Consider the following 17,975-nt stretch of genomic DNA (forward strand, 5'->3'; position numbering starts at 1 on the left):
TTCAAGCACCAAGATCATTCTGACCCCTAATTGTGGCCGACCAGAATATTTTATTCGGTAATATATCAAATGTATTTTTAGGAAGTTGGCTTGGCATGAGACGTAGTGCAGAGAGAATTTTCTAATTTTGTCCTCTCAATCTATGCATTCTTTTATTTTTTGTAAAGCCAATGTAATTTTGTCCTTGAATCTCCAATGTGCCCCTGATGAGCATGGGATGCTCCTGCATCACAAAGAACTTACGAGCTCTTCAATCTTGAAAGGTTTCTTTTCAAGATGAAATTTTCCATCTTCAATTTTACCCATGTCAAGCACATCATTCAATATCTAAATCATGCAAGATGATGAAGCATCCATCATCTAGCCAATACCCAGCACTCTTATTAAAAGGTACTCTTATTTCATGAAAACTGAAATTTAAAAATTGCTTAACACGGTCTATCTTCTGTGGGTGTTTGGCCTTGTTTCGTTGAAAAGTTTGAATTGCTACACTCTCTTTCAATCTACATTTTGAAAGAGACTCTTCCTGATGCAGAGATACTTCACACAACCTCCAAAAAACTATTTCCATGACAAGGAGCAACTTATAACTTAAGTGAATCTACAAATTGGAGACTTCCCACATGCTAGCTTCTATGCACAGTTCTGAAAACTCAAGCCTATTAATGACCAAACATATTCCAAATTTTCCTTGTATTATCATTAGATGGGTTTATCAAAACCACAATCCCATCTTTACCCTACTGTCAAATCTGGACAGCGACTCTATGCATAAATCTTTGTTGTAGAACTTTACTTTGCACATTTTGATATATTAAAATTCAATAGCAAATTTATAAACTTACCTTGGAGATTCCTATACTTCTTCAATTTCATTCCCTATTCATTCTTGGAGGACCTTCACAACAACTTCTATATTGAGGAGAAACTCAACACGTAGAAAATTTAAGGCAATTAAAAATAACTCATTCATCTTGTACTTTGGCAAATAGTTTGTCACCGAGCTTCTGCATCCCATTCAAATATACATCAATCTGCATGCTCAAAAACAAATCTTTTTCATCAAACCCTCAAACAATGTCTTTTAGTTCCATGTAGAAAATCTAACCATTGTCCATTTGGTCAATCTGCACAAACTCGACACTAATGATATCTAGCCCCGAAACTTGGATTATCTTTTCCAATATGGAAATCTAAGGCAATTAGTTATCTCGACCCTTGATTGAACTTTGGAGTACAATCTCCTTCAACATGCATTTTTTTTTGTAACGACACCATGATTCGACTGCATTTAACTATGTATTTTTTGATCTTGAAATGAGATGAACATGATTGTGTAGATGACTTGATTATTTATAAATTTGCTAGATTTGATACACACTCTTTGTTGGATTGCAGGAGGCAAAATGGTTTCAAGAAATTTGAGATTGGTCCAATGGAAAGTCAATTGAAGGAAGAAAAATAAAGTGGAATTCCTTGTGTCGTTGTGGGATCTACAGCTTGGACTCTCAGTTAATTAGTTTTTATTGATTTTCCTGTCAAAAAATTTAGATTTCAGGTAGAGAATCTGTAATCTCAAACATAAATTTGAGTGTTATAAAAAATAGTTGTGGAAAGAGTAACTTCAACAATTAGAACCACATATAGCTTTCTTCATTTGTTCTGGGTAATATAGTTGATGAGGATATAACCTCTTTTTGTGGTTAATGAGGGGATGCATATGCATGTTATTTATTGTGATAGGCAGAGAGTGTTTTCTTTGCTCTTTTTTGCAGTGGAGAACGAACCATTTACTAAACTTCTAGTGGCAGATTTTCATTTCTGGCCTCAGCATGTTCATGAGAAGAAGATTCAAATTGGTCTTGCTCCAGCTGCTATAGTTAGGATACACAAGCAAACAAATGATACCTTGAAGCCTCAAAATGGTCTATCTATATATCCTCTTTGGCCCATAGGTAACTAGCCCACTAGAATAGATCCAATTGGATTTCCAGTTACATTAACTGCAACCAAGGATAGAGAAGCAATTATTAAACCAGTAATTGCAACACCATCCTGAGAAACACAATAAACATATTCAAAGATTAATTCATTTAATATTCTCACAAAGATTCAGGTTATTATAATAATGATTGGTTGATGTATCAAAAATAATCTCTTAGTCAGAAACTCTTAGAACAAAGCAAGGAACCATTATTTTATTTCTAATCTCATTGTGGCATTCTTTTCTGACTAATCTAATACCTCCATCATTACTGCCACATTGAAACTGGTTCTTTTCCAACTAATCTAACGTCCCTGTGGCTTTGAATATGTTAGGAATTCTCATCTACTCTCAACAAGTATTTGAAGGATGTATGAATTTGATGTAATCATCCAAATATCTGTCCTTTATATTGATTCTTATACCCTTGTGTGTATGCCAACTATATTGATCAACATGAAGGGATCTTGCAGATCAATTTGGTAATATGTCAGAGATTCAACACTCTTTATGCAATATTTAATAATGTTCCTGATTTTTGTCACTGCTATGAATAGTATTGTTCTATCTATGGTTGATAGAATACCTCCTTTAGTTGGTGGTTGTTTGATCTCCGATAGTGAATATTCTTCTGAATATAATTGCTAGATATATTCAAATGTCTATAATCTAATCCTATACAAGTGTTGTGCCTTATCTTCGTCTCTGTCTTTGTCAACAGTTGACTTTGATTGCTATTGATTTATTTTCTTTTAATTTTGTCATGATTTTTCCTCTTGTCTGAACATATCTTGGAATCTATGACCTTTTTCTGTACTTCTTCCTTGTGTAAATATTCAACAATTAAAGTCAAATGGCTAATTGTTAAAATACACAGATCTAATGAATAAAGGGGGACCGAGGTCTAATCTCATATCCTCTCCAAAATGAGATTGAGAAGCTTTATATCTAGTCAATATGGAATGATGAGTCATGTTCCGCATTGATAAGTAGGAGATATTTTCCATAGCAAGTCAAATTGTGATATTTCTATCATGATTTAACTCATGAAGCACAAGTCAATGAGTTTGACTAAAAAAAAATTACACAGTTAAATTCTGAAGATATGGTTAATGATGTAACTGCATTTCATGTTTCAAATCAATTGAAATTTATTTTAGAATGAGAGAGAAACTGAGATTTGAGAGTAGCTTTAGAAGAGAAGCATTCTCACACACACGTGCACTTTTCTTCACCACTTAAACCCATTCCTCTTTTTGGGATAACAAGATATAGTCTTCTGCCATCTCCACCTATGTCTTTTAGTGATGAGGAGGATATTTTTAGCTCTTCAGAGTGCAAGACTTTAATAAATGATGCAGGACCTTTGTCACCTTCTCATTTGCCACAAGATATTAAGCATTTTATGTTTGGTGGAAACAAAACATCTCAATTTACAAATTTAGTAAGGGCTAGAAAGCTTGATGATGAATCCAGAAGCTCCACAGATCATGTAGAGGACTGCACATAGTCATCTGGAAGGATAGCTTTGCATATCAATGAGGAAGTGAAGAAGCCACATGTATTAAGTGGCCATTCAGAAGAGAGTGAGCATCCACTTGACTATACTGACCATCCAAGTCCTAAAAAATATGGTGCAAGTGACAGTGAACAAGTAGGCTACATGTAAATTTACATGATGGAAGAGAGCTTCTTGAGTTTTGATAGCCATTGCAAGCATCCCAGGTCACTTCATGAAAATGTTAGAAAAATGTACAGATCATTACATGTACCAATTCCTCAGCCCCTTTTGTCATTATTGGACCTTGCAAATATCACCAAGTGACCTAAAATTTGAAACTCTCAAAGTTAATTCGATGAAAAGAAATCACTGTGGCTTCTCATTCATACTCCTTTCCTGTTCATTTGCTAGATAAAAATTGGAGTCTAGATTAAGATAGTAGCATTTCATTCTATTATTCATTATTATAATGATTTTTTAAATTACCTTATTCTATGTACTATAATAATTATATTTTCTTATCAAGAAGGTATTCGTGACACTCAATTGCTTCAGCTCAGTGGGGCTGGTTGTATACTAGTTGAAACATTATGTGACACACAGCTACAGCAAGAAGTCTACTGTTGCCAACTAGACACAACTATTGTTGTAATTGTCAATGACCACAGCTGCAAAGGATCAGTTACGTATTTATGTTTGGTCTCCTTTTGTGTTCTCTAAAATGTTGTCTGTTATGAGCAAAGTAATTCTCTTCGATGCTATCTAAATACTTAGCTGTTTTTTGGCATGGAAATAAGAAGCTTACTTTGTCTGGCTGAAAAAATTCCTTATCAATCACCTTTATGATGGCAAAACTTTATAAAAGTTTCAGTACTGAAGCAAAAGAGGAGCCATTCGAAGTTGGGCTTCTTAATTCATGTTGCTTTTGTAGTGCACAATTCATATCATCTGTGCTTTATGCATTTGATTATTTAACAATAACTGATCCTAATCATGTGTCATGCACATCATTACTTAAAAGGAACCAATCTGAATACTTTTAATTGACAACTTCCCCAACTAAATGCATTTTAACACAACTGCAATGCAATAATTTGGGGACAGATTGTGTCTAAATTCTAGCTAATTGGAAATGCATAGATTGCTAATGATTTGTATGATACTTTGTCTAATACAAGTTGGTTAATGTTCAATCCTGTACATTCTTATGTTTTTTGATTTCCCAAAATAAAGCATGTTCCCCATCTTAATCAGGACCATTGAAATGGTTAGTCCTGCTACACAATTGAGGTCAAAACTTGAAATATTTATACAAATATTCTTGAAATTGAATTTGACATTACTAGATCCAAAGTAGCTTTTGTTCCATGAGAAAAGTTTTACTTCCCTCATGTTTATGATCTAAAATTTGAATATTCTCATTCAAATGATGAATTGGCAATACAATCTAGGGTGATACTTCATCATGTATATTCTCATTAATCATGTATCATTATATTCTATCTGTTTATTTTTAGCTTCAATTTAATACCTTTTTTTCTCTCTCTGAAGCTCTTTTTTTCTTGCCTGTAAAAGGACGGTCTTGTAATTTTTAAACGTAAAGAATTAGTTTCTGGCTAGATTGTTATTCATGATCTTTGCCTTTCCACTAGTCTATTCACAGTTGCTTTGCTAACATGCTGCTTCAGTGCTTGATATACACAAAACCTCTTGCAGCCTATCTACTCCATGGATCGCATTCTCAAAAATGTATGTTATCATTTCTCAGTAGATTTATCCTTAGACACAGGCATTGTAATATTAGTTGTGGCTTACAAAAACAATAACCTATACTATTTTTTGGGTCTGCTTAGGTCAGAAGAAAGACTGGTGCTTCATGTGTGAGCTTGAGTTTCTTGTCTCGAGGGTGAGAGGAGGAGATGGTGCCTTATCACCAATTAGAATACTTTCTAGAATAAAAAACATTGGCAATCACCTTGGATATGGAAAACAAGAAGATGCTCATGAGTTTTTAAGGTAACATGAATTGCAAAGTTCTTAGAGTCTTTCAATTTTTAAATCATACCGACATATATCAAGATAGAAATGCTCATAGAAAGGAGTATTTAAGGATATGCTACAAATTATGTGCACACAAAAATTAATCTCCATTGATGTGCTTAAACATACTTACATAGCACACGCATGCATGCTCGCGTGTGCGCGCGCACACACACAGATTGATATCTTATTTTTCTTTTTCCTTTTAGATTTTTAGTTGATACTATGCAGTCAATATGCCTTGGTGAGCTGACTAAAAGAGTCAACTCATTGAGGTGACTAGGTGGGAGTGACTTGGCGAGCTGACCTGGAGAGTTGACCTAGGGGATGGGCTTGGTGAGAAAACTTAAAGAGTTGACTTGGTGGGACATGTGGGTGAGCCAACTTGGTGGGCTGGCTTGGCGATCCAACCTTAAAGAGTCAACTTTGTGAGTGTACTCAAACAATCAACTTGGTGACATGACTTGGTGGGCTTGGCAAGCCGACCTGGCATGCGTACTTGAACAGTAGACTTGGTGAGCTGACTTAAAGAGTCAACTCATTGAGGTGACTTGGTGGGGGTGACTTGGTGGGCTGACCTAGAGAGTTGACCTAGGGGGAAAACTTGGTGAGTGAACTTAAAGAGTTGACTTGGTGAGCGTACTTGAATTGTCAGCTTGGCGAGCTGACTATGGGAGTCGGCCTGGCAAGCTGATATGGAAAGTTGACTTAAAGTGGTGACTTGGTGGTGCAAGTTGGTGAGCTGACTTATCGAGGCCACTTGGTGAGGTGACTTAGCGAAGTGACTTGGTGAGCCGACCTACTAAGTGTACTTAAAGACTGACCTTGATGAGGCGCTTTGGTTGGGTGACTTGATGAGAAAACTTAAAGTGTCAACTTGGCGTGCTGACCAAATGAGTTTACATGGTGAGCGAGCTTAGAGAAGCAACTCTATGCGGCAAGGTGGTAAAACCACTGGGTGAGTCGACTTTGTGAGCTGACTTAATGAGTCAACTCATTGAGGTGACTGGATGGGGGTGACTTGGTGAGCTGACTTGGAGAGTTGGCCTAGGGGGTGGACTTGGTGAGCGAACTTAGAGAGTCGACTTGGTGAGCATACTTCAATTGTCAGCTTGGCGAGCTAACTTGGGGAGTCGGCCTGGCGATCTAACATGGTGAGTGGGCTTAAAGTGGCAACTTGGTGGGGCAAGTTGGCGAGCTGACTTAGCGAGGCCACTTAGATACGTCACATGGCGAGCTGACTTGGTGAGCAAGCTCGATGAGCGGACCTAAAGATTGACCTTGATGAGGCACTTTGGTGGGGTGACTTGATGACTGAACTCAAAGAGTCAACTTGGCGAGCATACTTGCACTAGTGCATTTGGGTTCATTTTTCGACCTTCATTGATCAAATTTTCGACCAAATTTGACCAACCCATTGCTCAAAATTTTTTTGGTCAAAATTTTGACCAACTCACTGGTACATGATTTGTCTCAATCATATAACTAATTATATATTTTTCATATTAGTTACTGTCAGTGTTTTTCAAGCATTCTATAAAACAGTTCACATGCCTTGTGTATGATATGACATTTTGCATGCATCCTGCACTCTCTCTCATCTGGCTAATGATGGATTATGTAGAGTGATCTGAAACCATGATGCTAAAAAACACACAATCAAATCCAAAATGAACTTGCACTACAAATGGATTGTGGAAATCTGATATTGGTAAAATTGCATGCATGTCTACCAGGATAATCACAACTTAAACATATATTTGTCCTAGTAGACATGCATGCAAAATTAACAATATCAGATTTCCACAATCCGTTTATAATGCAAGTTCATTTTGGATTTGACTGTGTGTGTTTTTTAGCATCATGGTTTCAGATCACTCTTCGTAATTCATCATCAGCCAGATGAGAGAGTGCAGGATGCATGCAAAATGTCATATCATACGCAAGGCATGTGACTATTTTATAGAATGCCTGAAAAAAAATTTACACCTACCTGTTGGTAGAAATTTTGACCTTCATTGGTCAAAATTTCTACCTTTATTGGTCGAAAGTTTTGACCTTCATTGGTCGAAATTTCCCAAAAATTTTGACCTTCATTGGTCAAAATTTCTACCTTTATTGCTCGAATTTTTTTCCCATCATTGGTCGAAATTTCTACCTTTATTGGTCAAAATTTTCTGCCTTCATTGGTCAAAATTTTGACCAATTCATGGCAGAACTTCCAACATTGGTTGGTCAAAATTTTGATCGAAAAAATTAAGACCAATGGGTTGGTCGAATTTGGTCAAAGTTTGGTCAAAAATTGGGTCAAAATTTTGACCAATAATGGTCGAAAAGTGGTCTCAAATGTACTAGTGGGTCCTAGGACCCTTATGGATACATGTTTTAATATAATAGATCCAATGGCCCACAACCCCATTTGACTCACTACATTGATTCTCCTATGTTCCTAGGGGTACTGGGACCCCTAGGGACACTTGTAACAATGTAATGGGTCCAATGGGGTGGTGGGATAGCCCACGATCCCATTCAAGGGACACATGTCACAATGTGATGGGTCCAATGGGGTTGTAGACTAGCCCATGACCCCATTTGACCCATTGCATCGATTACCCTATGTCCCTAGGGGTCTTAGAAGCCCTTGGGACACATGTCATGATGCAATGGGTCCAATGGGGTCGTAGGCTAGCCCAAAACCCCATTAGACCTATTACATTAATTACCCTATGTCCCTAGGGGTCCTAGGATGCCTGGAAACACATATCGTAATGCAATGGGTTAAATGGAGTTGTGCGCTAGACTACGGCCCTATTGGACCCATACTATCTATTACCTTATGCCTCTAGGGGTCCTAAAACCCCTAGGGACACATGTTGTGATGCAATGGGTCTAGTAGGGTGGGTCTAGTAGGTTCATGGGCCCGTTTAACCCATTGCATCCATTACCCTTAGGACCCCTAGGGATAGATGTCACGATGCAATCAATCCAATGGAGTTGTGGGATAGCCCACAACCCCATTCGACCCATTGTATCAATTACCCTATGTCCTAAGGGTCTTAAGATACCTAGGGACACATGTCATGATGTAATGGGTCCAATGGGGTCTTGGGCTTGATACAACCCCATTTGACTCATTGCATTGATTACCCTATTTCTCTAGGGGTCCTAGGACCCCTAGGGACACATGTCATGATCCAATGGGTCCAATGGGGTCATGGGCTAGCCTACAACCCAATTCAACCCATTGCATCAATTACCCTATGTTAGACACCTAGGGACACATGTCACAATGCAATAGGTCCAATGGGGTTATGGGCTAGCCTATGAACCCATTGGACCAATTGCATCGATTTCCCTATCTCCCTAGCTGTCCTTGGACCCCTAGGGACACATGTCATGATGCAATGGTTCAAATGGGATCATGGGCTAGCCCACAACACCATTGGACTCATTGCATTAGTTACCCTATGTCCTAGGGGTCCTACGACCCTTAGAGACACATGTCACAATGTAATGGGTCTAATGGGGTCGTGGACTAGCCTATATCCCCATTTGACTCATAACATCAATCTCCCTATGTCACTAGGGGTCCTAGGACCCCTAGGGACACATGTCATGATGCAATAGGTGTAATGGCCCACAACCCCATTCAACCCATTGCACTGATTACCTTGTGTCCCTAGTTGTCCTAGGACCCCTAGGGACACATGTTGTAACATAATGGGTCTAATGAGGTTGTGGAATAGCCTAGGACCCCATTCAACCCATTGCATCAATTACCCTATGTCCCTAGGGGTCCTAGGACCCCTAGGGACATAGGGTAATCGATCATATTGTAACTTAATAAACTATATAATGATAATTTCTAATACTATGTAATATTATATATTATAGTAATATATAGTTAATAGAATACTAATAATATAGATAATATTTATAATATTATAGATAATATATAATACTATATAATAATGTATAGTAGTATGATATTAATATACTATCTAATCATATTTAATATCATTTATAATATTATAACAATAAAATTTGTTATATAATTTTTTTTTTTTTAAAAGAGTATTCAAATATATCATTATATTTTAATTATGAAAAAATATTTAAATATATTTGTAACTAACTAAATCTGAAAAAAAAAATTAAATATGTTTGTTAACTATTTTTTTTAAATGTACAATTATTTTTGACCTTCTCATTTTTTGAATTTTTTTTCCGCCAAATTTTAGGTACCTGATTAGGCTTGGTATTTACCAAACCTCTTTTGTCAACTCAAAAAACATGTTTGAGACATGTTTCAGTGACATTCAAACTTCGAGTAGCCATCTGACCATATTTTTTCATTGAAATTCAATGAAACAAAAATAGTTTGTGGATAACACTCTCAAGATTCCATCAATATAATTGTTGTCAAATTCTGAGTTTGATAAGTATTTATTAATTAATTTTTAATGAAGATGTTTATAAATTTCTAATTAACATACTGGTTGAAAAATAGCTATAATTTTCAAATGGTATAACATTTTTGAAATCTAAAAGTTGTGTCACATTCTATGCTTTTCCTATTTTTTGAAAAAAAGAAAAAAGAATTGTAAATTTTTCAATTAGTTAAGGTGGTCAAACATGGGATTTTTTTATTCTCAAAAAGTTATAGTAGAACATTTAGATTTAATTATTTATTTGGAATACAAATACCTAAAAATATGTGTCACATCCAAGCATGAGTCTACTTTTTATATCTATAATTATATTTAAAAATATTATTATTTGATTTTGATTAAGATGGTCATACATACACCTACTTTTTATTTTTGCCCTGCGAGTTTTGTAATACTACATTAAAATTCAAAATTTTGACAAATCAAATATTTCTTTCTCTAGATAAGGCCTAGTAGTGTAGAAACTAAATTCAATTTCCTATAGATTCTTTTCTTACAAATTTTTGATATAAAGCCCATAACTACTTTAAAATTATGTGTCAAGTTAACATAACCTTGATTTGTTGATTTTTCACTATCACTTAAAGGCATAGTTTGGTTGACCATGATCTTGCACATACCCAATACTTTTCTACCACTAGTATGATACTTACTAATAATTTATTAGGTGCCATGAAATGGAAAGCTAATGCAATAAGCACAATATGAGAATATGCAATATAAAATATTTTTGCTTTTTTGCTTTAGGATAGCCTTGCAAAACCACACATTAGTAGCCCTCTTAATATGCAATATCCTTTAGCAATCAAGTCCCTACAATACCACAAAGATAGGGCATCAAATATGTAAATGAAATCAAATTAGCCTTGCAAAACCACTTGTTAGTTAGAGAACCCAAAATGAAAGGATACAAATGGAAACTAAATTACTAAACTTGAACTGTGCAGGTAAGTAGAACTAGGAAGCACTTCATAGACTAACAAGAAATCATATGATATACCTTATTAAAGAAAGGAAATATTTCAAGCCTAGGTGATAGAATGTGTTGAACCCAAGTGGTATTTTTCCAGAAGGCAAGCGACACTTCTTAGACAACTTACATGATAATCCAAAAAATTGGTAAGGATCACTTGCCAGTTGAGTGAAATATCATCTCATAATACTAAGAAATGTTGTAAGATATTCTTGTAGATAAAAATCAAAGATGATTTTGCAATAGCAGAATGCAAGAAAAAATTTTAAAAAAAAGAGAAATGAAACTAAATCATAAAGTCTAGGTCCATAGTGGGCACCAAAAATGTATGTGTAAAATGTGTCACACACTTCTCTAAAACATTCTATCCAAGGGATCTAAAGAAATAGGAACCTTGAATGGTGACTTAGAGCTCCCTATCTATGATGTGCAAGAATCAAACAAATGTAATGTTGACTCTAAACTGAATCCAAAAAAGACCCTTGCAAGGTGCACCATAGAGTGGAAGATTCAAATGAAAGTGAAATGCAAAGCTAAACTAGAATGAGAGATGTGAGATTAAACCAAATGCAAATGCAAGTAAGGAAATCTAATCTAGCAAGGATGGGTGTTGCAATGCCCCTAGTTAAGCCATATTTGGAAAGATAAATGCAAGTAAAAGAACTACTAAACTGATATGCAAGATACTTGTGCTCAAGTAAAAGTGAAGAAGCATAACAATAACGTGAGAGTCTAAGGTATGAGAGAGTGAGGAGACAACCTCATTATAAAGAGAAAAGGGTGGTAGAGATTAAGAGGAAAAATCTACAGTGGAGAATGAATCTCATGTTGACTTTGATGTACAAGAATCTCAAGAGGTAAGATCAATGGTTATGTTTACAAGGAAAAACATGTGTGGAGTAGAATAAGAGGCAAAATATATTCCATTGCCTTGGACAGTGTGCATTCAACATGTAGACAAAAAGCCTTTTTCTTTTATTTCTAAATTAGGAAAATTTATTTATGTGTTCACATAGGAATACAGTGGGATTTGGGGATTTTATTTAATTAAAAGTGGACAAGTTATTTTAATCAAATTAGACCTAGGATAAGGTGGTCAAACATAAGGTTAAATAGATACAATATTGTTTTACTTGATTTGATCAAGGATAATTGATTAAATATTATGCAAATTGATTAAGAATAGATTATAGTCTAGTATAGAGATTAAAAATATTGAAAAGGGGGTTTATAGTTTACTAGACCATTTTTGGCCGATTACATATATTAGATATCTAATTTACATAAGATATCTGATACCTATGATACAAATTTATAGGATTGGAGTTTCCTTGGAATTTTTATATAAGATTTATCTTGGAGATGCATAACCTAGATAAACAACTCAAAAAATGTGTTTAGGAGATTTTGTTGTGTCTTCAAACTACGACTGTATAGCTGACAATTTTTTTTTCCAAAATTGATGATACTAAAAGGATTTCTTGAGCAGATTAATTTCCACAAATATAAAATCTATATAATTCTATATTTAATAAATAATTATTATTCATTTTCTATTTGGATTATGTTTAAAGTTATAATTGATGGGTTGACTGAAAAAGATTGATAACTTTAAAATGGTACAACATTTTTCAAATCCAAAACATGCTAATATTAATAAAATAAAATATATAAATTTTTGACCAAGTTATGTTGGTCAAACACATGAGTTTTTATATTCCAAAATAATTGTAAACAAAATATAATTAATTATTTCTTTATAAAAAAATACAAATTAATCTGTAGCACATTTAGACAAGAGTATTCTACTTATGTTTAGAATCTTTAAAAAATCATTTGATTGTGGTTAGGGTGGTCATACATACACCTACTTCTTATCATTTTCCTAAAATGTTCATATTACTTCATTGAAATCTCAAACTTTCACCAAATATTTTCTTTTAAAAAAGCTAATAGCTTACAAATTGCATTCAATTTGTACTACAAATTCTAGTCTTACATACTTTTGATATAAGGTTGACAACATATTAATTTTTTTACTTTGTCTTACCTAACTCTACTTTCCTAAAACTTCATTGCCACTAAAGGGCCTGCTTTGGCCCACTAAGATCCTTTTATATACCTTGTAAATTATCCACTAATAATTAAAATTAACACTATTGGTGTAAATAAGTATTTACTATTTACACTTTACTTAAGTTTACTTAGGTTAATGCATTAGCATATTAGTTGTCATGTAGACACCTAGGAGTTTTCATATTCACATGAGTTATCATGTTGACAACATAGAAGTTTGTACTCTAATTGAGCACATGTTGTCTACTACATCTCTTTATGAGATACACCTTTGCATTCTTATCCTCTCACTATTGCACATACATTCTGCACAATGGATGATAATCCAATCTTGGTGGACATGTTCTTAGTTGTTATGCTTATCTCTTTGCTGACTCCTATTCATATTAGTTGCCTTTATATACAAGACACTTTTATAATGTATTCATCCAATTATCTAATATCCAATCATATGATATCCATTCTCATTTGATCATCATTTGTCTCTTTTGTGCTATATATTGAGCTTCTTGATCTTGTCATTGAATTATTGCCTTAGGAAAATTCTTACATGGTATCAAAGCCATAGGAGTTTCATTGCATAGTCATTGAAGAGATTTTTTTATAGGTGAAGATTGGAGCTTGCTGGTGCAAATTAGATATCGGTATCACATTCAGAAGGTCAAAATACCCCCAAATCGACTTTTTTTTCATAAAAATCTAATATCTAAGGTGAAATCTAGAGTCATTTGATTTTTGGAGGTGTGATGGCAGTGATTCAAGAAAAATAATTACAGAGGTGATTTTTAAACAACAATATCTCCCTCATACAGACTCCTTTTTTCGAGCATTTTTTTTGTTTTGGGGTAGAATTTCATGATCTACATATTGGTGCAAGTTGTTTGTGATCTCTATACCTAAATTTTTCTAAAAATTGCCAATCCTAATTTTAACAACTTTAGAGGTTTTGTTCAGGCTCATATGGACACATATCCAGGTGCTTTTTTTTTAAAGAGCATAATTTTTGTCTACTTTCCAGATCTAGTATCAGTTTGGAGTAATTTTGAGTAGACATGGTACTTTCAGCATTTGGTCATTTTTTGGCCTATTTTGGCACTTATAATTAACTATATCCTTGAGAGGTCTTTTGTCTTATCTTGTTGAGTCATATATAGCTTCATATTTGCTATTGTAACCATCAAATCAGAAGTTCACTTTGGTTCATTTTAACAAGTGGCAATTGTACATGCACTTAGTATAAAGTACCAAAAATCTATTTAGGGGTTTGCATTGATTAGTACATCATGGATGAGGAAGATTTAATTACCTTGACAACACAAAACTATAAGCAATGGAGTGAATTAGTTCTCACTTATCTTAGTGAGCATAATACATTGCCATATGTGAGAAGACTTTCATACAATGGTGACACTATAACAATCATTTGTCATGCACTCTTTCTACATATGGATAAAGAGGTTATGGATTCACTTGATGGCATGAAGTTGATTGATTTTTATGATATTTGGATCTATCTTTGGGAGATGTATGGATATCCACATGTTCCTCCATTCCCAAAAGATCTTTTACCTCCAATGGCAGCTACTAATTCTTCTATTGATATTTCATCTATTGTTACTCTTGGTGATGATTGTATTCACATGGTCATGGATTCACATGATTCATCGCAGCAAGATATTCATTGTCTTCCAAACTCAATTCCTTGGGATTACTTCTTGATAGACATTGCAGGCTTGTTTGTGGAGTCCTACAATGAGGATATGGGAGACACTATTGATGATATACATCTTCTCTTTATTGAGGATGATCCTTCTTCATTTGTTGTGAGGAAACACTCTAACCCTCATGATTATCCACTTGATCTTTCTTTCAAGTTTGACATGATTGTGGATACTTCTTACAACATTTACAGGAGGTCCCTTTCACTTCAAAGAAAACATTTGAGTCTTTTGACATTGTTTTACATGAATCTCAAATTTCACTTGAGATGTTAGATTGCATGGTTGATCATACTCATGTGTTGTAGATTCCTATGCAGTTTCCTAAGATAGATTACATTCTAAGAGTTCTTCCTATTGATTGGGGAGAATTCTTTTGTACACCTATGCCACCATTTCTTCCTCAAGGGAGAAATATCATTCAATTTTCATGGTGTAGCTTCTACATTGATCCAGGAGCATATTTCATGGGTGCAAATTCTACATTGAGGGGGTGCTTCTTTATTTCTCTTCCTACTTCTTTTGAGGAGGCATCTTGGTCTTTGGAGTTTAATCCACATTCCTATACGGAGTAGTTTCCATTGGTTCCTTATTTGTCACCAGCTTCTATTGGACTTGATCTTGATTATTTCATGACATCTTCATTATTCAAGGACATGGTGACACATCTTCAGACTTTAGAGACAACATACTTCATATGGATTCCATTTCCATGTTCCTATCCACAATGGGAAGCCTTCTTGCATTTATATTTGGTGTATCTTCTTCGTAAGGGGAGAAATGTTGTTTGTAGAAATTGGATTCTCTTTTGTCTTCAAGAAATCATCATTCTTGTAGGAGATCATTCACTATGGGGGGATTTCATTTATCCTTATTTCCTTCTTATGGAGGGATTCACTATTGTATATGCATGATGTATATCATAATGGGATGGGGGACGGGGGGGGGGGGTGTGTGTCTTAATTACTCCATCCATTCATGTATCTTGATTTTTTATCTCTCTTTCTGGGGGAGGGCTTTTTCCCATGAGGTTTTCTCTCTTTCTTCACTTTATGAGAGATTGCATTGCATATCATTTGCACTTGCAGTTTGTACATGGGTACCTAACATGGCCTAGTAGCTGGGACCCATCTTGCATTATCATCTAGCTTTTGTGAGCTTAAGTGCATTCCCCTAAGTTGCACTGAAGGTGGGGTGTTGGTGTAAATAAGTATTTACTATTTACACTTTACTTAAGTTTACTTAGATTAATGCATTACAATATTAGTTGTCATGTAGACACCTAGGAGTTTGCATATTCACATGATTTTTCATGTTGACGACATAGTAGTTTGTACTCCAATTGAGCACATGTTGTCTACTACATCTCTTTATGAGATACACCTTTTCATTCTTATCCTCTCATTGTTGCACACACATTCATGCATAGTGGAGGATAATCTAATCTTGGTGGACATGTGCTTAGTTGTTATGCTTATCTCTTTGTTGACTCCTAGTCATATCAATCACCTTTATATACAAGGCACTTCTATAATGTATTCATCCAATTATTTGATAGCCATTCTCATTTGATCATCATTTGTCTCTCTTGTGCTATCTACTAAGCTTCTTGATCTTGGCATCGAATTATTTCCTTAGGAAAATTCTTACAAACACATTAACATCTAACATGACCAAGACAACTATGGATACTTTATGATGCACAAAAGAATACTAGGCTATCACATTTGTGTAAGGAAGTTCAAACTTTATCCACTTAGAAATCAAAGCTGTCATACAAAAATTAAAGATGCATTGTCCATACAAGAGTTCAATATTAGCAAAACTAATGAATTGTTGTTGTAACTATCACCATATTCATTTTCATGGGTGAGACATGCTCGGACCTATAGAAACAAGTAGATTCAAGGGCTAGTACTTTCTTGCTAAAACATGAACACATCAAGTGTGGCTACTAATCTAATATAAATAATTGGAACAATTGGAACACACACACATAATCTAAAGTGCAACTAATCAAATAACATCTGAGTGTCATAATCATTATTATTTAGTTAAATATTACAAACTTCCTTTCATATTTGATCCTTAATATACATAAATAATTAGATTTCATGTAAATTAAGGGGTCATCATGCATATATGGTCATCACTAAAAGAAAAAGCACAACCTATCATTTATGTCAATCATAATATCTATAGTAGAAAAATGATCTATTATATCTAATTACATCTCACAATGCTAATACAAACTAGGAAAACACAAAAAATCATCGAAACACATATATGGGTTTGGCTCATATAAAAATAAGACAAGACAAGAAAAAATGTAACCATGGGAGGCACTACAAAACAAATATTCAATATCTTGAAAGACTCCACTGACCATTGCCTTTACATAGCTTTTTACTCATTGAAGAAATGGGTTTAAAACTTTAGCGATTAACTAGTGCATTTTGAAATTGTAAAATCTTCAAAGACTGAAAATGGTTGTACTTTTGTCATTAATCATTCATTTCCTTATAACAACTTCGTCTCTTCCTACTTCCTAAAATATCATCCATGTCTTACCTCAATATTCAATGAAAATTTTAATTTAGTCATAGAATTGATTTCACAAATCTAGATATCAAACATTGATTCTAATATGTAAAAAAGCATCTTGAAATATTTCATATCAAAGGTAGTCATTATGGTAGTTTAATATGTATGGTTATTCACCTAGATAAATACCTAGTTTTTTTAGTGAAGTGAAATCGTAAAATACTTACTTTTGAATTATACTGATATGTTATGTTAAGAGAAATATTTTATTTGGTCATCATTTAAGGTAGAAAAGACTTTATTTTTCATAAAGGGTCTTAAAAATAATTGTATCATTGATTTAGTTATACAAATGTTATTCCATATCATTTATAGAAAATTAAATGTTCAATTTTTTTCCAGTCTTGTGCTAATCAAAAAATAATAATTTCTAGGCTCTATTTATTTTCTTGAATATTATTTTGTCTTTATAAATGCAATTAATGTTATAAAGAAGTAGAGAGGTGACATGGTCATTATAAAGAGAAATAATAATACAAATAATTTTTAAAAATTCAACTCTATTTTCATTACAAATTGAAGCCCTATGAAAATATTTAAAATGATGACTTCTTTTGTTGATTCAATCAGGATAAACATTAAATAATTATAGTTATATATATTCTTGTTATTAATAATTATTATTATC

This window comes from Cupressus sempervirens, chromosome 7 (assembly GCF_028749045.1).
Source record: "Cupressus sempervirens isolate cs-2001-9-10 chromosome 7, ASM2874904v1, whole genome shotgun sequence".
Taxonomy (NCBI): domain Eukaryota; kingdom Viridiplantae; phylum Streptophyta; class Pinopsida; order Cupressales; family Cupressaceae; genus Cupressus; species Cupressus sempervirens.